The 24,896-nt window shown below is 61.1% G+C and overlaps 1 protein-coding gene across 3 annotated transcripts in view; it reads right to left on the bottom strand.

Moving 5' to 3' along the window:
* NACC2 (NACC family member 2) overlaps positions 1-21,515 on the bottom strand; it is a 71,373-nt gene extending 49,858 nt beyond the window's left edge. Inside the window, exon 1 of one of the 3 annotated variants that reach the window (XM_025982117.2) lies at positions 20,967-21,515. The gene's annotated coding sequence lies outside the window, so the exon portion shown is untranslated. Of the gene's footprint in view, positions 1-17,207; positions 17,407-20,966 lie in introns of those variants that run through there. The other 2 variants (XM_072748147.1, XM_072748148.1) reach the window with 2 other exon arrangements.
* Between the last annotated feature and the right edge of the window lie 3,381 nt (positions 21,516-24,896).

Below are 24,896 nucleotides of genomic sequence, written 5' to 3'. Positions count from 1 at the left end.
GGAGGCAGCACTGACCATGGAGCCAGGTCCCTCCCAGGTTGAGCTGGGACTGTCCAGCGCCATTGATGGGGACGTAATCCTCCTGTGTTCCCAGCTAGGAGTCCTGTGCTGGTCTCCCCTCACCGCCAATCTATGGCCTCACTCTGGGAGAAGGAGAAGCACACCCCCACGCCATGGCTAGTTCCGTGCAGGGGTTCAGGTGCACTGGGCTCCCAGGTGAGGGACCGCCACCGTGGACTCATCAGCAGGTGGCTTCTGCTCCCTGGACACTGCTGGCCAGGGATGGGACTGTCCACAGACAGGGACATGGATGACTCACGAGGAGGCATGCCGCATGGGCTGCCCCCAGGAAGGGGACCTGGTGTCCAGCCACCTCTGTAACCGCAGCAAGGGTGACGTAGAACCGTGAGTGTGGGTGCTGGAATTCTGGGGTGGAAAGCCCTCCCTCCCCTGGACACCCACCTCTAGCCCTTCTTCCTGCGCAGTGTGGGAAATTCCAGAGGGAACACCATACTGTGCCAGCGCCCTCTCCCTGGGCTTGCAACTGGAAGCCAACACCTTTCTGGAGCCTCTGTCCCTCGCCCGGAGCTATGTGCGCCCCTCCCACAGAGCCTGCCCCTGGCTCCCCGATGGAGTTAGACAGGATGACCCACGTGGCCCAGGCGAGTGTGGAGAACACAGAGAGGGGCAGACAGAGGGAGCACAGGTGTCCCCCACCCCACCACCCCGCCGTCATCGAGGCTGCCGGCTGTCCCCACAGGGTGCCTGTGCCGTGCACGCAATCTATCAAGCAAAACACAGCGAAGACTCGCCTTTTAAAACAGTATCTGGAGATCCTTTATGAGCACAAAAGGATTCTGCTAAGGTCAATGATCCAAAACTTGGAGAGCCAGCAAAGGGTGACTGGGTGATATGAGGAGGGGTCCAGCAGGCCCGCCAGGGGATTGTCTCATTTGGAGGATTCATTCAGAAACTTCTGTTTGATTTGCTATTTGATACTCATTGCATCCCAGACTGTGTTGTGTCAGTTCTCAGATTTGTGCCCCCAAAAGACACAAATGATGATTTCTGTCCAGTAGCAAAGAGAACCCCGAAGTTCTGGTTTTCTTGTCCTAAGGGACAGTAAGCAATTTCGTCACTAACTGAACAACCTGACTCCAGCATTCTTTCTTCACTGACTATAAATACTCAGTTCCTCAAACGTTCTTTGAACCAGCTTTCCTGTCCACACCATGAACATAATTCAGCCTTAAATAGGAAGGGAATCCCAGGACCTGCTATGATGCGGATGGACCTGAGGACACGGTGCTGAGGGAGGTGAGCCAGGCACAGAGGGACCAGCCCTGAAGGACCCACTCCTAGGAGGCCCCCGAGGAGTCGGACCCACAGACATGGGGGCAGGGGCATGTGTCACGGGGACAGAGTCCAGTCTGGGAAGTAGAACACATCCTGGGAATAGACAGAGGGGACGGACGCACGACAGTATGACTGCGCTGACACCCCTGAGCTGTGCACTTAAAAATGCTTAAAATGACCAATTTTACGTCACATATATTTTACCATTCAAAACGTGTAACTAATAATTTATCAGACCTCCATGTGAAGGCTGCAAGGGTCAAACGTCAGGGATGGAAAAGAAACAAGACCTTTGGCGAAAAGGTCCCGAGCAGACACAAACGGGACCAGCCACAAAGGAAATTGCTGGTAAGCTGCATTTCATGGAAAATGAGAACTCAAAAGATAGTGTGGAGACAGGACCCAAGGATGCCCGGTAAAGACATCTCAAGAGCTCTATAGGCCAATCAGGAAAAGGACAACTCAGCGCAGGGGGGGTGGGGAGTGGGGGATGGCAGGGGAGGGGTTGTCACCAGGGAGACGGAGCAGGGCCTCCAAAGCAGGGAGGGGTGGGGGGGGGATGGGAGGGCACCAGAGGGTGTCCACAAGCGCCCACAAGGAGGATCAACCCCAAGCCCACAAAAGATTAGATGCTGACAACATGGGGACCTCCTGGAACACCTGCCCTACAAGCTCCTCCAGGATAGCACATGCCCGCAGGGTGGCTGCGAAGGGCCAGGTACTGAGTCAGGGGAGCCACACCCACTCCCTCACCTGAGGCTCAACAGGAAACCCATCCAGGTGCCAGGTGCTCAGTTGATGGGGTGGGGGTTGGGGGACTGGGGAAGGCAAGGGGGTCTAGGGAGTGCTTCCCCTCCTCGGGGTCACAGAGCAAACTGTGCACTCAGAACCTGCGCAGGTTTCTGCAGGCTGCATGGCAGGTGTGCCTCAAATAACAGGTGAGCAGTGGCAGGCTGAGACATGGAAGGAGGAGTAAACACTGGCATGTGCCTCATGACCCAAACCTGCGCCTTTCACTGGAGAAAATCGGGTAAGTAATGTCACTCTACTAACAGCTTTTGGTGGCAGACATTTCTGCAACTTATCTCAGCAATCCACACACAAGTTTTTAAAAAACATGTTGGTGGTGGGTGGGGTGAGGGACAGAGGCTGTGTCCACACACCCCACCCGGCACTGCAGTGTGGGAGGTTCCCCAGGATGGTCATCTGCTCTGCCAAATTCCCAAGATCTCAGAACCCCATCTCCCCAGGGAGAGCGGACGTAAACAATCCCAGGTCCCGTCGCTGTGGCCTCAATGTCCAGGTCCTGCCTGGCTTTTTAATCTTAGCTCAGGAGAAATGCCCCCTCCCCCTTTTATAGAGAGGGAAACCGAGGGTCTGAGCAGCAAAGGAATCAGCTGGCTGGCCCAGGAACAGGATGTGAATCTTGAGAGTGGACATCAGGCGTCTTGGTCCAGACATGACTCCCGGACTAAGCGCTCCTGGGCCACAAGTCACTGAGGACCCACAGACCAGGGGGATGCACCCCAGTGCCAGACAGCAGGTGGGGAAGAGCCCAGGCTCGGGACCCCAGGTGGCAGCCCCGTGGGGGCCCATGCGCGTGGTGTCAGGGCGCACCCAGTCTCCGCCTCCCCCTGGGGCAAGGCAGGGGGCCCAAGAGCCGCCCCAGCGAGGGTGGGGGGCTGGTGGCCAGCACTCAGGACCATCCTCTGTCCCCGAGGCCAGGAGAGCCGATGCCACCACTGCCAGCCACCGTCGCGGCGCCTGCACACTGCCGCACCTCTTGGATTCCCTAACGGTTCCCCCGGGAGCACTGAAGGTAAATATGTTAATTTGACTTCAATCACAGCTTTTTAAAACAGAGTGCGCACTCTCTCAGTTTAGGGCACTGAACCTGAAAACCGCCCACATGATTGTCTGAGCATGCTACCCTGGGCCAAGGGGACACCAGGAGAAGCCAACCTGCCAGCTCCCCCATGGGATCAGCCACCATGCTGCCATCCGGCTCCTCACAGGCAACACCTCACACCCTTGACTCAGGGAGGGCCCGGCTTCCTGGCTGTGCGGCCCGTGAGCTGTCCAGATCAGCCCGGAGGCTGGGCACCCAGCCTTCCCCTCCCACCTCAGTTGGCCCTGGAGCAAGAATGGAGCAAGCAGCCGGTGGCCACTGGGACCGAGGCGGGGGGCAGGCCCACTCACGAGCAGAGTCCCATCTGCAGCTGTGGGCCTCCCTCCCTCTGCCACCCTGTGGAGCTCTGTCCAGGGACTGAGCCCACATGGCCAGTCCTCCCTGAGTGTCAGCCCACCGCCCTGGAGTCTTAAAAATTGTCAACTCCACGGTGAGCATGTAAACCACCCCACCCAGACTGTACGGAATTTAGCCAACGAAGGAAAACTTTTAGGGCTCTTACCTTATTCTAGGGGGCAGAGGGTAGACCCCGTGGGGACACTGATACCTCTGCAGAAGGGGCTCAGGGAAAGGACACCAGCCAGATGCCTGAGCTGGACAGCCTGCCCCATGCAGCAGGTGGGCAGCACAGCCTCCCAGGGGGAGGCTGACAGGGCAGCAGGTCAGTGACAGGTAAACACCCACATTTCCAGCACCAGTGTTGTTAACTGTATAAATTCAAGAACAAGTAGGTAACCGCACAGCTGTGTCATTAATCGCCACACAGACAGCATCCCTGGGCCCCGGGCTGTGAGAAGCTTCCCCCCAGTCTCCCTGCCATCATAAGCAGCCATAAGCCCAGGAAGGCCCCGTCCCCACCATGGCCCGGGCAGGAGCCAGTGCGCATGGGGACAGCCGGGGACAGCCCTGGACAGCCAGCCCCTGCCCATGCCCTCTAGGAGGCTTGGGGACGGCTAACCCCATGAGTGGCTGCTTGGACACATGGGAGAGGCTGACCTAGAACACCCAGACCAGGGTCAAGGACCTCCAACGGTCTCGGGAATGACATAGTCACACACGTCGTCTGTTCCAGGACTGACAAGGAACCTGGGAAAGAGCTCCCAACGGTGGACACCAAACCAGACTCAGGGCCCAGACACCCACCTAAGGACCCTCCAGGCCCCCTCGCCACTGGAAACGCAGCCACCAGCCAGCCAGCTCCCCTGGAGGCCCTGAGTGGTGGCAGGACGGGGGTCAGTGCCACTCGAGGGAGCCAACGACCCACCACCATCACCCCAGGGCCACCTCTTGTTGAGCAGGAGCTGGTGGGTGCCTCCGTCCCTGCTCTGTCCCTGCTCCGTCCCTGCTCAGTGGCGGTCCCAGTGCACAGGGCGAGCATCCCCTGGCATGGCAGCTCAGATGTGCAGGGCGCCTGCCTCCACCGCGGGCTTTAACGCATTCCCTCATGGGGTTTCTTGGAAATCAGTGACTGTAATGTAATCACAGCTGCTGGGACTCTGCGCAAGCCCGCTCTGTGGCTCCGTTTGGTTATAATTATTACAGAAGCACAGTGAAGAAACAGGAGTGAAACCTTTAGGAAGACCCAAGAACCGGTGGAGGGGCAGCCCTACCTGGTGGCTGTGCCCTCACCCACCACCCCGACACCCCACCAACATGGGGACACCCTGTCACTTCCTGCAGGCCCCTCACTGAGCCCTCCTGACCCAGGGTGGTGGCCTCTGGGCCACCCTGACAGAACTTCATATACCTGGATACACCTGGTCCCTATAATCAGGCAGTTCTGGGGTGAGGGCAGGGCTAGGAAGGCAGCTGGCAACCACCCCTGCCAGCGGGCTCCTGCTGTCCCTGCCCTAGCCCACCCAGGGCAGTGCCCTGGGACCCCAAGACCCCATAAGTGGGGGTGGTTATAAGACACCCACTCGGCTCTTTCACCCAACTCCTCTGAGTTGTTTCCCTTCCACAAAATGAGGGAGTATCAGACACTCTCCAGAGACCCTGAGCCAGCAGCTCTGGGCCACCTCCTCGGACCAAAGTAAAACCAGGACTGGCCCGTCCTTCTTCAGTTGGGGGGAGAGGAGGGGACTCTCCCCAAAGGGCCACGGGGTCCAAACCAAGAGAGCAGCTCAAGGCCACCCCAAGCCGTGGCCCATGGCCTTGAGCTGGCAGCTGGACCTCTCAGACACCAGTTCACCTGCCCCCTCCTGACACCTTGGTGGGTACAGCAGCCTGACCCCTGGGGAAGGCTGACCCCAGAGCACCTGCCCTGAGGCGCCCTCACCCATAAAGCACAAAGCACAGCACCCAGACTCAGGCCAAACAAAAAAAGGGGCACGGAGAGGCACCCACTGCCCCAGGCAGCGCCTCCCTGAGGACACCAGGACCCCTGGGGCCACAGGTGGGAAGATCTGGGCAGCCCAGACTCCCACGGACAGGCCCACCACAGAGCCCCACCCCCCTCCCTATGCGCCCACCTTCACACCCTTGGGCAGGGTGTTCCACTGGCCATCCCCCATCCCTGGGTGTTTGCTTCCTTCCTTCTCCCCACAGAGAATAACACATTTTCTGGCTAATTTTATTTTGCTAATTCTCCTCTCACGTACGGCCCACCTTATGAGTAGGATCTTGTGCTGACTGCTGCAATCCCACCAAATTTAGGAGCAAGAGGAATGAGCCTGTGTTTTAAGTTCTGCTCCATCTCTTCGGTACAGACATGACACGGATCAGACTCTGTTCCAGTGCAGGACTCCAAGCACGACAGCCTGGCCCTGGGCTGGAAACCCAGAGATGGAGCCACCCTGGAGGAGAGGAGCCCGGACAGGTCAGAGGGCCAGGAGTGCACCCCCAGAGCATAGGATGAGTAGACATCCCTGCTGTGTGTCTTCCAAGACTAGGGGTCAGAGAGGGAGGAGGCAACAGTCACGCCCGTCCTGGCAGAGGGTCCACCTGGACGCAGACGATGTGATACTGAAGCCAGACATGGGGATGTGGTCCATCCAGGTGACAGGAGGTATCATGGGGTTGAGGGTGAGCTATACACTAGACAGTTGGTGTCCTCCTGAGAAGGAAAGGCAGACACACAGGACACACAGAGGACTGTGACCGGGGAGGCAGAGATGGCAAGGGTGTGCTGTGAGCTGAGCATGCTGGGAGAACCTCTGGCGGGGCACCATGACCTCCAGACCCAGGTGAGCGCCAAGCTCTGCTGTGTTAGGTCACCCAGCCTGCAGCCCCAGAAACTGGCACAACCCACCCCACAGACACAGACCTCGACCCTGCCTCTGAGGGAATGGGGACCCACTAGTTCAGGACTCGGACGATGCTCAGACTCTCAGACGTTGTCCCTCAAGAGCGAAGCTGGCCTGGTACACGCTGGGTCAGGGGAGGTAGAGGGGACATGGTCAGCAGAGCCAAGAAAGCCGCTCCCCTGCTCTACTGTCATCCTTAGCAGCTGTTGGGGATGCCTCCTCATCACCCATGTCAAGCTTGGCCAGCTCACGACTGCCAGGTGGCTGCACACAGGCCAGGACGAGACCCACCTCTGGGAGCAGCAGGTTCTGACTGGACCATGGCATCACCCATTCTAGTCCCTCGTCACTCACCACTCAATAGCTTCCTCTCCGGACCAAAGACCCAAATATTCCCATGTACATGGGGTCCCATGCAGCCCCACCACTCCCTCACCTACCCCTCCCTGCAACCACAGGCTCAGCTGCTGGGGTGGCCTTGGAAACACACCCACCAGATTGAAAGTCCCCCAATGACATGATGTGCCACCTCCAGCTGACAGGACAGTCATACACTGCAACATCCCCCCCCCCCACCTGCCCGCCCCAAGACACACTGCCCTGCTGGGTGCCACGGGTTAGCCTCAGACAAACCCAGGCTAGGGGGAGGCCTTCAGCCAAACTAGCCTGGATTCCAGGGCCAAGGTCACAAGAGCCAAGACCACAGAAGTTTCCAGATTGAAGGAGCCTAAGAGACACAATAAGACTCAAACACAGAAGAGCACACCCACATTCACAGCAGCGTTATTCACAAAGCCAAAGAGTGGGCAGGACCTGAGTGCCCGTCGACAGAGCAATGGATGAGCAGCTATGGTCTGTCCATGGCGTGGCACATGGCTCTGCCTTCACAGGCAGGAACCTCAACCCCATGGGAAGAGTGGGACGCAGAAGAACAAGTGCTGCAGGATCCTGCTCCATGAGGCCCCGGGGGGCCGGGGAACCCGCACACACAAGGGAGGGAGCTGCTGTCTCAAGGGGACCACTTCTCATTTGCTGGAGGCCAGGTCCTGGGGATGGGTAGTGGGAGGGCAGCCCAGCACCCAGCAGCCCTGAACCACACACTTTGACCTGGACTGATGGTGGACATGATGTTACGCGTGTCGTTTACCATATTAAAGGGAGGAGGAGGAAAAAATTCAAGAGACAGAAGCGGGGGAGGGGGCTGTGGGGGGAATGGACGGGGGAGGATACAGGACAGGAGGGGGCTGTGGGGGATGTGGGGGACGTGGAGGGGCGGGGGAACGGGGTCCGTGTGTCTCGGGACAGAGTTCAGTCTGGGAAGGTGACCACATCCTGGGGACGGCCGGAGGGGATGGGGCACAGCAGTGTGGACGTGCTGATGCCCCTGGACCCCACTTAAAACTGGTTAAGATGGTAAATTGTATATATGAGTAACTAGAATTGTTTTTAATTAAAACCTTAAAGGGAGCCCTGGAAGCATTTGGGACCCACACCTGACACTCTGGCTGCACCAGGCATCCTGGGTTAGTGTCCCAGGCAGGCGTCCTGGGTGAGCGGGCTGTCTCAGAGATCCCCAGCTGCCATGCATATGAGACATGGTGATGTACTCTGGGCAACTCATTCTCAGACAGTTCAAGAAAAAGCTGTCCTTTCCATTCTCCTGGGTTATTAAGAACCTGACAAGAGACTCAGAGCAAAAGCACAGGGCAGCCCCCCCCCCGGCCCCCCACCCCCCACCCCACCCCCGGACCTCGGAACTCTCACTTCTGCAGTCCCTCCAGGCCCAGGTCAGTGTGCATGGCTTGGAGAGGCATGGGGAGAGACCAAGAACCCTACTCTCAACCAAGGAGGGCCCCAAGGCCTGGTTCCCATCTCTCTTGAGCCAGCCACCTGCTTCCTGTGCTCCTGGGCCCAGGATCGGGGGCCTGTGGAGGTCTGGCCTGGTGTGTACTCCAAGTACAGCATCACCCATGCCCCCACACCCCGCTGCCTGGATGCTGCAGCCCCCTCCAGTCCATTCTCATTCTCATTCTCGGCACCCGCCTCCCGGGCTGTGTTACTTCCCCTCTTTCCTCTGGGGGATGGAGGAGGGACCAGCGGACCCCAGTGGCCTGCGTCTGTGCTACCACCAGGCCCAGCCCTGAGGACTCCTCTGTGGCCGACACGCCTTTCCTTTCCTGGCCCTTCACATAACAGGGACTGGCCAACTAAACTGGGTTACAACAATTAACACAAATTCTGCCTCCTGTCCCAAAACTTACATAACCACAGACACTGTGTCTCAGGAAATTCTTCCTCCGCCCATGGCCCCATTTCCTGCCCTCGACCCCGGCTCTGGTCCTGAAAACAAAGCGCCTTCTAGACTTCCCAACTGGTACTGGCCCTTTGGCCCCGCTGCCCAATACTCATTGGAGCAACGGCCACCGTCCGTGTGTCTGGCCACCCACCCTCCTGGGCAAGCACGGGCTGTCTCAGCAACCCCCCCCCCCCCGAACTTCCCAGACAGCAAGCACCTCCTCCCCTGCAGACACGAAATGGTTTCTGTGACCCCCACACACTGGGTTGTTAGCGTCCCCTGAGGTTCCCATCTACCCAGGACCTCAGAGTGGGGCCTTGTTGGAGACGGGCTCTCCGCGAACGTGATCAGCCAAGGACAGAGATGAGGCCGTCCTGGATGGAGGGTGGGCCCTGCACCCCTGACCGGCATCCTTGTAAGAAGACAGAAAGAGGGAAAGAAGAGGGAAATTTGAACACGGACACACAGAGGGAGGACAGCCAAGTGACCACTGAGGCAGAGGTGGCAGGGATGTGTCTACCAGCCAAAGGACGCCAAGGACTGCCAGCACCACCCCAGGAGCTAGGAGGGACCAAGATCCTGTCCCAAAGCCTCCAGAAGGAAACAGCCCTGCCCACTCCCTGACTTCGGACCTCTGGCCTCCAGAACCAAGGAGAGAATAAGTCTCTGTCATTTAAAGCCACCAGGTCTATGGTCAGTTGTTGCCCGGGGCCCACACGCATGCCAGGTACTCATGAGGCCCACGGCCCCCCTGTCCACCTGCCATGTGCACATACACAGACCTCATGGCCCTCCTGGAGCTGACGGGCCCCAAGGGAATCCCACGGAGCCCGGGAGGGGAAGAGCTCGGCAGGAGAGGGAGAAGCACCACCGGCCCACAGTGGGCAAGCACACGTGGGGCATGGCACAGCCCCTCAGCCGGAGCGTATGTTGCCTGGAGCACCGCCATCCTGCTGACCGGGAAGTGGGTGTGCCCACGTCTGCTTCTCCTTCAAAGCTCTTCCCCCATTTTCCATATGGGGAAGCCGAGGCCCAGGGTCCCACAGCAAGGAACAGGGCTCAAAAATCCCACGCTGACACGCCCAGACCCTGCAGAAAGTGGCCGCTTGGCAAGAGTAGCCCTGCGTGGCCCGACAGGATCGTGGGAACTGTCAAGGTCTCGTCGGGTCCCAGCTGCCTCCAAAACCCTGCCCTCTTCCTGCCTGTGAGGTCCCAGGGGAGAGAGAGCCGCCATCCACTCTGGGGGTCACAGCAACACCCCCATGTCAGGTGCCCTGTTTCCTGACCTTGCCCCCTCACCACCCCTCTCACGGAAAGTGCAAGAGATTGGAGGTTCCTGGGCTACCGCTGCTTCTGAAAACCCATAAATGGGTTCTTCTGTCCCACGGGGTCAGAGGCTGTTTTCACCCCAAACTTGTTCTGTCTGACTTCTCCCAGACACTGGGAGAGGGCATCTGGAAGGAATCCGAAGCCATTAAACTGTGGGGCCCCACCCCCTGCAGTCAGGACCCACAGGGGTCTGGTGATAGAGGGACTGTCCTCAGACTCTAGCCACCCCACCTCTCCCCAAGGGTAAGAGTGTGAGTAGACAGTCCCCACAATAACGCAGACCAAGGACAGCCTGCCACATCCCCTTGGGGGGTGCCCTAGGCCCCTGCACGCTGCAAAGCCAGGGTGCTGAGTCCGTGAGTGGGATGGCCTCTGCACCCACGGGGTTGGGGTGGGGGGTCTGTGACACAGTCCCCCACTAAGGGACTGACAAGTGTTTGGGGCTCATGAATCACCAGGTCCAGTTACCCCAGGACCTGGTCACAGTGAACCACAGCACTGGGTACCTGCAGTGATCCCAGGGACCTCTGGGAAGGCCAGGTCCCCCAGGGTGGCAATGCTCACTCAGCCAACATCATGGTACCCAGTGGCCAGCTTGCAGAACAAGAGCTCCCTCCAAGCCACGGCAGGGTCCGGGCTGCCCCTGCTCCCGGGGTCCCTCGGCATCCCCCGGAGGCACCCACCCTGGGCCCCACGCCCTTCCTGGGAGCAGGTTTCCCAGAGGAGCCAGCAGGCAATTTGCATAATATTCTTTGCAAGTTAATATCAGCCTCTGATAATGATCTCGGCATAGCGTGGAGCGCTGAGGCGGCTGTTACAACACTAAGTAATCATATTTTAAATTATGTTTCCCTTTATAGAAAGGTGTTGCAAAAACACACAGACATGAAATCTGTCTGTAGCAGCCCCACTGCCAACCACCTGACCAGCTTCCCAGAGTTGGCTGTGACTGGAGCACCCGGGCCCAGGAGAGCCCGCCCGCCAGCCTCACCCAGAAACCACAGGCCGCATGTTGCCCCAGCCTCACCCAGGCCAGGGGACCCTTCCTCGCTGGGGCCCCACCCCTACCCAGGGCGAATCACACGCAGAACTTCACGGATGCACCTACCACCCATTCCTGCCAGGGGCTCCCCCTTCCCATGGTTCCCAGCCCCAGCCACACACTAGAGACCCAAGTGCCCAGGAGGCCAGACATCCGAAGGACCCACGTAGGACGCATGATCCTAAAAACTCAATACTCCAGGCTTTGACGCCAGCAGCCCTTCCCTGTACCACCGCGGGCCTAGCCGGTAGCGCCCCTGTCGCCCGTCACCCAGCACCTGGGCTCTGCACCCTCTTCCCAGGGAGGTAAGCTCAGCCTTGACTCTCACGCATCCACACCCCACACCCCAGCGGCGCCTCCTCCATCAGCCTGGGGAGGCCTTCCTACCCTAGCAACCCCGGGCCTGGGGGAGGTGGGTGGTGAAGAGGCCCAGGGCCCTGGGGCAGGTGCAGGGGTGCCAGGAGCCAAAGGGGCAGGGGTCTCCGCCCTGCTCAGAGGGGGCACCCCGTGGGGGAGGCTGCGTACTCCTCCACTCCCCTCTCCTTCCACTTGTGAGCCAGGGCCACCACTCAACCTTTATTTTCTTAAAAGCTTTTTTTTTAAGTAAAAAAAAAAAATCCAATTATAGCACAAATCTCTCAGCAGGGGTCAGTGTGGAACAAGAATAGTGGAAGTTAATGGACATGACACAGGCAAGATTAATGCCTAAAGGGCTTCAAAAGTTGTATGATGCAGATTTCATTAACATTTTAATTGTAATGTATCTTTTTAATCTTGCCTCTCTAATGGCTTTATATCCAAAAAAAGGGAAGAAAAAACTGCTGACACAACAAAAAGTATCAGTATACACGATTTAACAAAGGCGCTCAGCAGTGCAATGGAAACTAAATTAAATGAACTAAACTATGTTAACATTGTGATTTTTTAACGGCACAAAAGTCAGGAATGCGGCAGAGGCGGTTACTTCTCTCCAATCCTGGCACAGAGACAGGGATGGGGGCAAAGATGGGGGATGGCAGGGCAGGGCCAGGAGCTGAGGGCTGGGGCGGGGAGCCCCGTGAGGGCCCACGTGCCAGAGAGACCCAGGAACATGTCCTCCCGCTCCTGACCCTCAGGCACCGGGGCACCCGTCCTCCAGACTCCCAGCAGCGTCCGTCCGGGAGCCGGAGAGGGGATCGCGCCATCCAGAGGGCACCAGCCATCCATGGAAGGCCCCTGGTACTGCGGAGTGGGGAGGGACATCTGGGGCATCAGCGTAACGCAGGCATTTTGCAAGGCAGAGGCTGGGATTGCGGACAAACAAGCATCCCACCCACAGCCAGGGACCCCCAGGCAGCTCTCGGCAACCGGGCAGCCACGTCTTCCTGGCTCCAACTCTCAAAAGCAGTGTTTCCAGAAATACATCTGGTCCTGACCATCGAGGGCTTGGGAGATTTTTATTTTCAATCAACAAACAGTCACAGAGTGCCAAGCCTGTCTCAGGCTGCTCTATCTAATGGTTTGCCCCAAATCCACCTCTCCTCTCAGCAACACCCCGACCCGGGAGGCAAGGCCTCCCTCGGGGAGCTGGTGGCTGGGCCTGGGGGCCGGCCAGCCCGGGGCCTGGGACAAAGCTCCGCAGCTCTTTGCTCAAACCCAGTGACTATATATGGGCACTTTCAGGCCCCTGCGGTCCCCGCCCCCGACCTGCCGGCTTCCCAGGCACACAGGCAGGCGCTGGGCGGGGCCCATCCATGGCCATGTGCCCTCCTGGATGCCAGGGCCCAGGGCCGAGGGGGAGGGGGAAGATTCCTTCAGAGACCCAGAGCCAGCCTCTCCTCCGGCCAGGACTGAGAACAACGCCTGCCTCCTCTCCTCCTCTCCTCGGAGAAAAGTATGCCTGCAGTACTGTCCTCAGTCGGAGCCACATGGACAAGCAGCCTCCCCTTAAAGGGACATGTGCTCCTCCCAGGCTCCAGTGGGGAGGGGGCGTCTGGGAGGGCCTGGGGCTGGGCCGGCCTCACCTGCAGCCTGCAAGTCAATGGGGAAGCCACTGCTTCCCACAGGCCAGGGCGGGGCTCAGAGAGTGTGCATCCAGCATCCAAGGTCACAGAGCCCCAGGCAGGATGTGACCTGGTGGAGACCCCACAGCTCCTGCCACTGCCTGGCCTAGTCGCCCAGACCCAGGGCCAGCGGGCACACAGGAGGGCAAGAAGGGGCCCAAAGAGCCCAGGGTCCTGGTCACATCGCCCTCCATTCTTTCCCCCACTCAGACATGCTCCTGCCGCCCTTGTCAAGGGCAGTGCCCCACTCTGAAGATGCTAACCACCAAGGTGGCCACCAGGGAGCCCCACTTCCAAGTTTATGTCCCCAACATCAATGACCACCACTTCCAGACCCCTGTGTCCACCCCACCCACAGTCCGCCAGACCCTCACCCACAGGGCCCCACTTCCAAAATCTGAACTTGAAAGCACAAAGGCCAAAGGCCACCACGGAGGAAGCCGAACGAACACCCGGCACACAACAGCTGCAGGTGACACCAGGGGGGAGCCCTGGCCAGCACAGCACCAGAGTTTACAAAGAGCCTGAGAGCCAGGCCTGGTGAGAGCGAGCGTTCACTGAAAGAGCAGCAGAGCCCCCTGGGAGCCCTGCTCTGCCCTGGGTGGAGGCAGAATGCTCTCCCCAGCCTGCACCCCAGGGAGCCTAGGTCTGAGTTGGGGGGGGGGGAGCATGGAACCTTTCAGGCACCCCGCAGTAGCTGTGTCCCCAGGGTGGGGCCCACACATCCCTGACTTAAGGTGTAGACACGAACAGACAACAGGCTGTAGCCCCCAGCTGGGTCACCCCAGAGGAATCCAAGGGCTAGACTGCTCATCTAGGAGAGGCAGGGGGGACCGACGGGGCACCACCCAGACAGGAATGCAGCACAGGGCTGGCGGGGGGGGGGGGGGGGGGGGGGGGGGGGGGGGGGGGCCTCCCAGAGGGCCCAGGACACAGTGGTCGGCAGACCCCGCAGGCAGGCCCTGTACAGGCCCTGACGCCACTCCCCAGCCCCAGGCTGACCCCAGCCCCAGCCAGACTTCCCTAGCTCCCAACGCGGCTGCCCAGAGCTAGAGCAGCTCACCAGAGCTGGAGCTCAGGATCCAGCCAGGGGCCGGCAGCACCTGTTCTTACCCTGGGATCTCCAACACCTGCCCCTGCCCTCCCCCCCCCCCCCCCCCCTGCACAGGACCGTGCTCCCCTTCAGAGGACCAGCCTCAGGGATGAGGCAGGGAGCTCACACTAACCACCCTGACTTGAAAGATAACTTGTCATGTCCCAAGAACCCAGCTAGGGTCCAACTTCCCAAGTATGCCCACTGCACTGGGGTCTGTGGAAGGAGGCCCCGGTTCTCGGGGGGAAACCAGCTGAGTGTTCTAGGGTGAGAGGCCATGATGTGGACTGATGTGGGTCTCTGCCTGGGTCTGCCCTCTCCACCCGCCATCTCTCCATTGTGCCCAGGGGCCAGCGGTAGGGGCTTCCCAGCACTCCCTCGCTGTCACTTAAGCCTAGCAAGGACACCAGGACAGTCTCTGGTACTGGCTTCATCTCGCAGGTGAGGAAGCAGCTGGGCACGAGGGAGCCAGGGGAAGGGTCAGGCAGAGGGCACCACCTCCCTCCTTCCAGAGAGCCACCTGTCCCTCCTCCCTGCGGCCCCGTGGTGGAGTCCAGCAGAAGTTCACCAGCCGCCCCAGCCCGGAGGACACTCCCACCCCCTACAGCATCCACCCTCTGCTGCCCCATACCCCAGCCCAGGGACAACAGAACCTAGGGGAGCCCAGGCAGGGGAGCCCCATGTGGAAGGGGCACGTGCTGGGGTTGGGCCATGGAGGGAATGAAGACCCAGGGGCCTGAGGCTTCTGCCCTTGTTGGTGGCCAGTGCTGGGGACTGTGACCACTGGAGGCCTGCATTCCAGGGAGCACGGGCCTGAGAGGCAGGGGTGTGGGGTGGAGCCTTGGGAACGTTCTGGAAAGGGTCCACGCCACGCTTTCATCTCCTGTCCCACGGTGGGGGGGTGGGGGAAGGACTGGGCCCACCTTAGCCCAGGGCGCAAGGCAGGCAGGTCCCTGAAGCAAAGGCACAGAGGAGCCCAGTTGCACAGGCCAGCTCAGCACTTGCCGTCACCCCTTTCCGCAAACAAGCATGCTCGTGTTTGAGTGGGAAACAGGGAAAGAACCTGGAGACACCCTTGTGCAGCCTCAGGGTGGCCTGAAGCCTGATGCTTCAAGGTCGGTTACAGCAGGGGCGCCCGCCCGCCAACCATCCTCGGGAGCAGGCTCTAAATGGCTGCAGGAGCGATGGGCAGAGTCAGCACCGCCTCTGCCCCGGTGTGCCCACTGACAGCAGATCTCCAGCCACGGACAGGTGACAAGTGATACCTTGTGCTTCTGTGCTCCCTTCAGCAGGCTCACTGAGGAGCAGGGGCCAAGCACTGTGGGCCTTTTCCTTCCATTTCCTTTGCTCAGGCTCCAGCCAAGGAGCCACCCAACAATGGAATGACCCCAGTGAAATGCCACAGGGCCTCCTGGGAGGGACAGTCACCACAGGGGGCCGCAGGGAGGAGGAACAGGTGGCTCTCTGGAAGGTGGGAGGCAGTACTTGCCGCCTGACCCTTCCCCTGGCTCCTTTGTGCCCAGCTGTTTCCTCACTTGTGAGAGGAAGTCAGTACCAGAGGCTACCTCACCTGGTGTCCTTGCCAGCGAGTGAGTGCTGGGAAACCCCTGCCACCAGGCCCTGGGCACAGTGGAGAGGGAGGGAGGAGAAGGTGGGGGAGGGAGGAGGGGTGGAGAGGGCAGACCTGGAGAGACACACACCACACCAGACCAGTGGGCAGGTGAGCGGGCACAGGAAGCAGGAGGGCCAGGAGCCTGGTCCTGGCCCGCAGAGTGTCCAGCACAGAGGAGTGCTTGCAGCCCGCTCAGAGAGAGCAGCGTTACCAGGTGGTGAGCACACCGCTGGCAGAAGGGGGGGGGGCTGCAGAAGGACAGCCACCTCCAGCCTTCAGGGCCCACCCTCCGCCCAGCCCCCACCACTAGAACAGGCAGCCAGGGGACACACGGCTGGGTCCTTAGGGAGTCCCAGGAATTTCCACTAGGAAGGAGAGGCCCAACTGCCTAAACAGCCACAGCATCCCGAATCTGGAGGCCCCCAGGAGGAGGAGGAGGGGGAGAAGGGGGAGGAGGGGGCAGTGGGAATGACCTGTAAGGCCAGCTCCCGGGGCCCTACCACCAGCAGATCCACAGGCTTAATGAAAGGGCGTCAGGAGAGAGTTGGCAGCCACCAGCCCAAGAAGAAACTTCTGAGAAGCCCGGAAGAGGGGACCCGGGGTGACCTGACCTCGTGACAGGCCCCTCTACACACACACACACACACACACACACCCCAACGCGGGCCAACTTCGGAAGAGCCTGGGTCACGGGCGTGGGCAGCGGGCTCAGAGGTCTCCCCTGAGCTCCCCGGCTAAGGGGCTTGGGCCACTAGACCTCGGCTCCGCAGGGTCAGGGCAGCGGATGACAGGTGCCAGCCCCCCCCCCCCCGCCCGGGCACCGCACCAGCTTCCCCCGGGCTGGGGGGCCCGCACGAGGGAGGGACCGGGCCCCGGGAGCAGGCGCGAGAGGCGCCGGCCCGGCGGATGCGCAGCGGCGCGGCCGGCCTCGGACCCGGCCCGGCCTCCCCGCCCCCCGCCCCCCGCCCGGGCCGGCGCTCTGGGGCGGAGGCCGGGAGTGCGAGCGGGGCCCGCGCCCGCCGGGAGGAGGGCGGAGGCGGGGGCGGAGGGCGGGGGCGGAGGGCGCGCCGGGGCCCCTCGCACCGCGCTCGGACCCCGCTCGGGGACGCGGGCGGGCGGCACCTCCCAGGCCGGGCCGCCGCCTCCCGCCGCCTCCGGGCGGGCGCGCGAACTTGGGCTGCGGGCGGCCGGCGGGCACTGCGGCAGGGAGGCGGCCGGCGCGCGCGGAGTTTGAGGGAAGTGCGGCGGCGGCGACCCGGCCCGCGGCGCCAAGTTGGGCGTACCTGCGGGCGCCCGGCCCGGTCCGGCCTGCGGCGGCAGGAAGTGTCGCGTCCCCGCGCTCCGGCTCACATGGACTTTCTCCGGCCTCGCCCAGCACCGGCAGCACCGCGGCGGGCGGGGCGCGGGGAGGCGCCGCGGGCCGTTTAAAGGGACAGCGCGCCGGCCGCGCGCGCGCACTCGCCGCCCCGGGGCGCACCGCCCCCCGCCAGGTGGGAGCCGGGAGGGCGGGGGGAGGCGCCGGAGGGGGAGGAGGGGGCGCGGGGCGAGAGGGACGTCCCGGCGGGGGGTGGTCCCGGGCAGCGGGAGGCGGTGCCCCCGGACCCCCCGCGCCCCCGCACCGCCCTTCCCGGCTCCCCACGTCGCGCCCTGCGCGGGGCCCGGACCCCCACCCTCCCGGCCCTCCGGCCGCCGCACCGACCCGCGCAGCCCGGCAGCCCCGCGCCCTGGAGCGCCCCCTCCCCGCGGCGCCCGAGCTTGCACCCAGCGGCCTCCGCGAGGCGGCGCCAAGCGGGACTGCCGGCCGAGGCGAACGAGGAAGGCGGGGATGCGGGAGCAACGCGGGGCGAGCCGGGCGCCCGGCACCGGGGCCTCCTGTTCCGGCCGGGAACCGGGCCGAGAGAACTTGGCCCGCGCTGCTTTCAGGCCTGGAGTGATCCGGGCGCTCGGGCGCGTTATTGTCATCCGTTACCGCACCATCCGCCCCTCCCCCCACCCCCGCAGCTCCAGGTTTGTCCGAGGCCACGCTCTTGGGGACAGAGGTGCACATCCGGAGGGACCCACAAACGCCTCTTTCTCAGTCCCTCCCACCCTCACCTGGCCGCAGTGGTCCCCTGCCAGAGGCAGCCTGGCACCCTCCCTCCCGCAAGGGTCCTCCTGGGAAAATGGTACCAGAACAGTGATCTTGAGCATGGGGTCACCAGGAGGAGGGGGTTCATGGGAAAAAACAAGATGCCCACTCACCCTCCCAGAGAATGTTATGGACCACGTGGGGACCAGAGGCTAGGACTAAAGACCTGCAAGACCTAGCCAAGGTCATCCCTAGGACAATGGTCAGAAGCTGGTCCAAGCACTCCCATCCCCAACCTCAGGCCAGGTCCTTCACCTTGATCTCAGAGTGACCTCTACCCCTCCGTGAGGTCAGCACAGAAAACATCCTCCCACACCTCACTCCTGTCTTGCCCTCTGGGAGGATGGATATGAGCTCAAGGCTGTCTGAACACACCCCTAGGTCCCCCACTCAGACCCTAAACTGGGTCCCAGTTCCCTCATCCCCAGACCAGTTCAGCCTATGGCCACTTCCAAGCTCATGGGGCAGTCTGCCATGTCCAGGGGGCCTCTACCCACTGGAGACAGTTGTGTGGTCTGCCGTGTGGTCACATGGTTCAGGAGGAGCAAGGTGAGGGAGCCTAAGGTAAACGTCTGCACCATGATGCTGCCTTCTCAGCACAGGTACTGGCAGGAGGCTCTGGACCAGTTGAGGTGCCCTCATGTCAGCCCAGCAGCTTCAGGATTCCCGCTGGCTCCATCTCAGCAGTGCAACCTCCCCTCCCCTCTGGAATCGGGGCTTCTGCAGATGAGGGGGGCGAGCAGGGACAGACCTGGCTCCGGGTACTTCCAGCCCAGGGCAAGGCCACCAGAAGCCATCCACAGGCCCCGAAGTCCCTCCTGGCTGCACTGGTGTCACTGCGGCAACTGATTAGCTGTTTTGCACATTCTGATTATTCCCCTCACTCAGTTTTCTAAATATCAAAGAAAGTCTTTCTCCTTTAATGGAGGACATTTGGAAAACATTGAGAAGTTTTTAAAAGCCGCAGATAACCAGAAACTTTGTTCCCACGAGGGGAACTAACAGGATCTGGTTTGGTTTCTGTGCGTCTGGCTGCCAGTATGCGGCACCTGCATGTTTTAAATGCTAATGCCGCCGCCCACTAAGCTCTGACTTCCAGGCCCAGGCCGGCTGCAAGTCAAAGTCCCGGGTAGCTCTGACAATCCTCCGAGGTTAGCCCCCGCCCTCCTATCTCCCTAACGAGAATAATGCCGCTTAGGAAGAGAGTGCAGCCAGCCTGGGGTTGACTCAGCCAGGATTCCCAGCAGGCAGGGCAGATGGGACTTGAACCCACCCCAGGGTATGTGCCTGGGCACCTCCTGCGTCCATTCGACCATTGCAACCCATTGCGAGTTAGACGTTGTGCGCGTCAGCCTGCTGCTGCCTGATTAGGCCGGCAGGGTGGCCACAGCCCCCTCTTGCAGAATCTGATTAGCGCTGCAGTGCCCCGGAGATGCCCGTGAGGGTTTCCTCAGCTCAGGAAGGCCTGATCTCACATCTGGCCCTGTAGCTAGTCCAGAGGTCATCAGGCTGGGGAGAAGAGGGAAGTCACAAGAGAGGAATCTGCAAACTGATGAACCACCGAGGTGAGGGCTCAGGACAGGGGCCCAATGTACTGGGAAGCAAGGCAGACAACCCATGCCTGGCCACCCGTGTGTCCTCCCTGGGATGCCACAAACCTTTGTTCCTGTAGGTCACCCAGTGCTCTGGGGAAACCTGGCCATCCAGCAAGAAGGAGTCTGGAGGAGCACCTTTCTCCTCCCAGGGCTTCCCTGGCCACACACCTGCCCCCCCCCCTCTACTTTCTCCATGGTTCTTTCCTGGGCTTCCTCTGCGAGGTGTTTCTGGGTGCACAGACCTCAGACTGGAAGGGGCAGTCAGGTCTGCGTGCTTGACTGCCCCAGTCCTGGAGGATCCTGACCTCCTCCAGCCGAGGCTTGTCTGGAAGAAGGATGAAGGCGCATCAGGCACACTCACCAGCTGCCTCCTGGACACTCCGCTTGAGTGGGGGATGGCCATCTTGCCGTGCCACGGGCAAGTGGAGCCCCTCACCAGCCCCACACCTGCTCCTCCTGCCTCCTCTGCTTCGGCAAACAGCCTCTCACCCTTTGGGCAGCTCAGGCCTGGCACCTCGTTGTCCATCGCCTCTCTTCCATCCCGGGGCCAGGCCTTCCCCTAGGCCCAAAGCTCCACCCTAAAGCTAACCCTTTCTCACACTCGCTAGCTCCCTGCTACCCTCCCGGTCCCATTCTGTGCTCCTCAAATTAGCGCAGCAGCCGCGAAGCTAGGCTCCCTGTTTCCACTCACCCCGTTGCCCCTGCCCATGTCTTATACCACACAGCCCCACAGAGACGCCTCTGAACATGTCAGATCCTCCTCCGCTCAGATCTCTCAGTGCCCCCCTCTCCCTCCCACACAGAACTTGAGCCCAAGTCTTTGCAACAGCTGAGACCTGGGTCCCCACCCCACACTCACCCTGACTTGGGTCCCTGTTGCAGCTCCAGGACTGGGGACCCTCTGCTCCAGCCACACTGGTTTCTGCATGGGCCTTCCAACTGCTGGCATCTTTCTGCCCTAGGGACTTTGCACCTGCTGCTCCCACTACCCATACCTTCTACTCCCCCTCGCCATGTCTTTGGGACGACTCACTTCCTTTGGGTCTCTGCCCAATCATCCCCGGAGCCTGTGCCTTCCCGACCCTCCCATAAAAAAGAGCCAGACAGGCCATTGCCAGCTGGCTCTCCCTGCCCCAACCCTGGTGCTAATCCACTCTGACATTCACAGCCCCCCTCCCCCACCCCCATAGGGACTGGCACTCCATTTTGTTTCCCATCCCATCCCTGGCCCAGTGGGGTGCCCGATATAGGTCAGATGACCTGGGACGTCTGCAGCAGGTGCTGTGCCCTCCCAGGTAAAGGCCCGGAGCCCTGCTCACCTGCCTGAGTTTCAGTCCAGTCTCCAGTCAGCAGGCAGGGGACCCCAGGGTCAGACCCTTGTCCGGTCTGTGGGCCTGGGAACAGACTCCAGCCCTATTGATGGCTGCCCAGCAAGGCAGCCATGCCCCAGGAGGGGCACACTGGGTCCTAGCGGCCTGTGCAGGGGGGCAGTGGGCCCTCCTTGCTCCAGGGAAGCCTTTGGTTCCATGGGCCTTTGCACTCTCGGGAGGAAGCCTCTTTTATCATCCAAAGAGGTGTTCACACAGCCAAAGTCAACTTCTGATGGCAGGCCCCTAACCCTCCTAACCCTCAACCGGACACTGCCCCAGATGGGCTCTTCCTTAGCCCTGACAGGCTGCTGCAGAGGCTTTTCCTGCAAGCAGCACCCATGTTCCCAGCAAAGGCTGAGTCAGGAAAGACCCCAACCCATGACCAGCCAGGGACCAGGTGGCTGCCAGGCCAGGGAGGCTCCACTTCCACCTCCTCCCCCTGGGAAGCTCCGGGAGAGGCCTGGCTGCCCTGTCTGCGGCCACACGCCAGCAGCCCACAAAGGACCCCTTTGTTAGGATTCAGCTCTGTGCCAGCCAGGCGGCGAGGGGGGTTGCCAAACGCTGGCCCATCCCCTCACAGCCAGGGTTTGAGCAGGGGGGGCCCCCCAGTCTCACCCCGGACCGTTTGTGGATCTAAGCAGGGGCCAGAGCCAGCTATGTTGCAGCCCCCAGGTTTGTAGTATGCATCCAGCCCCCACTTTCAGCAGTTGGGTTTTTGCCCGCCCCATCCCTGGTTTCGGATTCAAACCGAGGCCACCACTTAAAATACCCAACAGTCCAACCAGATCCTGTGGCCTACCCCCTCCAGGACGTCTGCCCCGACACCTGACCCCAGGGTGGCTCTGCTGAGCCCTTAGGGGAGCTGGGTTCCACAGGGGGACAGAGCCAGCGCTGCCCACACTTCATGGCCACCCCGGGCAACAGTGGTGCAGGGCTCACATCTCACCAGGTGGAAAAATGGATCTGACCGTCACAAAAGGGTGACGTGAAGTGAACGTTTATTAAGTGAAGATGAGGCAGAGAGCAAAAGAGAGGAGCTCTCTAGGGTGAGCGCTCACAGTCGGTGGCCACCAAGGGCTTTTAGGGTCGGCCTCTTACAGAAAACTGCCCAGGGACCTTGGTAAACATCTTGTCTCTAACAGGTAAGAGGTGGTGTTCTCGTAAATGTTGTGAGAATACCCTGTCCATCTTTAGAACCAACGTGGTGCTCTCCTAAATACGAGGGCAAATGAGGTGTCCCCTCTCTCAGTTTATATCCCATCTGTGGGATGCCTGGTGGCTCAGTGGTTGAGTGCCTGCCTTTAGCCCAGGGTGTGATCCTGGAGTTCCCAGGTCAAGTCCCGCATCGGGCTCCCTGCGTGGAGCCTGCTTCTCCCTCTGCCTGTGTCTCTGCCTCTGTGTGTGTGTTTGTCTCTCATGAATAAATAAATGAAATCTTTTTTTAAAATCCCATCTGTGATCTTTCTCCACATCTGGGGTTTCTGTGAGCCTTGCCAGGTACTAGGACCCCAGGCAGGGACCCCCAGGGGCCATCTGCCTCAAGCCCAGGACACCCTGCAGCCACAGCCCAGGTCCGGACGCTGGGCTGGGATCTGGGTGGCAGTGGCCAGCCTTGCACACCGCCCACTCCCCTCCCCAGGAAACCACCTCACTTCTGTTCCTGGCCTGGCTCCTGGAGGTGGGGGGTTGGGTGGGGAGCCAGGGCCTGGCTGCTGGGCAGCACTGTGTGCGTTCCTGCGGGAGAGAAAGGACATGGAAGGCGCTAGCAGGTCGCGAGTCTCTAGGCCCTGGACATGGGGGCCGCTCCCACCAAGGGGCGCGGCCCAGCTTCCCTGGGGACAGGCCACCCTGGCCTGTCAGGTTCCCTCCCAGTCCTCTGCCAGTTCTATTCTTTCTGTGGTTCTTCTGGAGAATCGGTGGCAGCCCTGAGGGGACAACAGCCCTCCGGCCCACTGAGGGGCCTCCACTGACCTCTGAGGACACTTACATAGGCCTTGGACACAAAGACCACGGTCACTGGCAGGTCTCAGAAGCCCAGCATGGGGTGCAGGCCCCAGCGGCTCCCAGCCCTGCCTGCCAGGCACCCATCACCCTCCGGGCTCCACATTAGCTGGCCTCTGCCCACTGGAATGGAGACCAAGCGTGTTCTGCAGTGAATCCAGCACCAGCCCCCCCGGGGTTCTGGCCGCAGCCCCCAGGCGGGGCCAGTCCTTGCTGCCTGTGGATGGTGAAGACCCCGTATGAGAGGAGGATTTTAAACTTTCATGTTTCTGATGGAGACTCTGGTCATCCTGCAGACACACAGGCTGGGGACTTGGGAAGTGTCCGAGGATGAGAAGCATGGAGGAAAACAGGGAGGGGCAGCCAAAATGGAAAGAAGGGCCAGTGGGGCCTCCCTCTGTGCTCAGTGACCGAGCAGTTGGCCTCTGCTTCCTCCCCCCGGCCTCTGTCTTCCTCCCACCCACCCACACTCTGCTTGTAGCACACGGGCCACCAGTCTGCTGTTGCTCTCCCTGCACCTACTGCCACAGGGCCCTTGCATTTGCCATCCCCCTGCCTAGGATATCTCCTCTCCCTGCATTGGCAAGTGAACTCTGATTGGTTCATCCTTTAGGCAGCCTGCTCAAGTCCTCTGGAAAGAGGTCTGGACCCCCTCCTCAACTGGCTCACACAGCATCGAGCACCCCCCACATGGCCCTGGGTAAGGCTGCACTCCTACACTCCAGCAGATGGTGTAATCTGGCCCGTAGGGTGAGGAGACACACTGGCCAAGAGAGCCTAGGAGGGTGGCAGGTGAGGCCCCTCCCCACGGTTGGGGGGTGAACAGGCCGCATACCTGCTCCCCCACCCCCGACCCAGAGAGCGGGCTGACCAGGTCCTCCTGGGCACAGCCGTGTGCCGGGCCCAGTGCTCGGTCCTGGGATGTGCTAGAGAGCGCGGGCCAGGGCCGCTCCCCCGGAGTGGGGTGGGGGAGGGGGCGGGGGGGTGTGTTGGGCATCCTCAGAACACCACAGATGAAAAAGTACTGGGGCTCCACACGGCCTGGACTGCAGAGCTGGGTTGGGCCCCAAACCAGCCAGAGCAACTGCTCTGGGAAGAGGGGTGTAGTTCTTCCAGAATTAAACAGAATTACCCACGACTCAGAGGGGCCCCTTGGGCATAAGGTCCCAAAGTGTTGTTTGTCCCCACGATTGGGGGCCAACACGCCCCACAGGCCATTTGGGGGAAGATGTGGCCTTCCCAAAGTGGAGCCCTATCCCTGTGTCCCTGCATCCGTAAGGAGTTGCCACCTGGAGGCAGCAGGGGAGGAGGTGGCAGGGGATGGCGTCCAGCGGGGACAGGTCTCTCTGGGAGGCGATCACGTTCTGGGGACAGCCGCACAGCAGCGCAAATGCAGGGTAGGCATAGATCTGATGTATATTTTCCACAAGAAAAGACCAAATGCTGTGCATGGACACTGAGAAAGGAAGCGGCCCGCCGGGTGACACATGTGGTTGTGCAGGGACAGGCTCCGGGCAGGGGGCGGGGCGGGTGTCCAGGAAGGGGCTGGTCAGCGGGGGACTATCCCTGGGTTCCGGGGAAGGTGAGGGGGGGTGAGGACCCCAGGAGGATGGAGATGCGAGGCCTGTGATGCCCCTTCCCTCCGGCAGAAAGATGGGGGAATCAAGGCTCCTGCATGGACCCCGTGAACACCTGGGTGGTCCCACTTGGGTCATACCAGATGCGGTCAGGGGTCAGTGCGCAGGGGTGGGAGGGGTTGGGAGTGGAGAGCCCTCCTGTCACTGGTGGTCATCGCTGCCCCAAATCACTGGTCTGTCCCTCGTCTTCCTTGACTTCTTAGTGTCCAGCCGCGTGGTTGAACTGTTCTGGAGCCACGCC

Source organism: Vulpes vulpes, chromosome 2 (genome assembly GCF_048418805.1).
Source record: "Vulpes vulpes isolate BD-2025 chromosome 2, VulVul3, whole genome shotgun sequence".
Taxonomy (NCBI): Eukaryota; Metazoa; Chordata; class Mammalia; order Carnivora; family Canidae; genus Vulpes; species Vulpes vulpes.
This window is presented reverse-complemented; position numbering and strand designations above follow the sequence as displayed.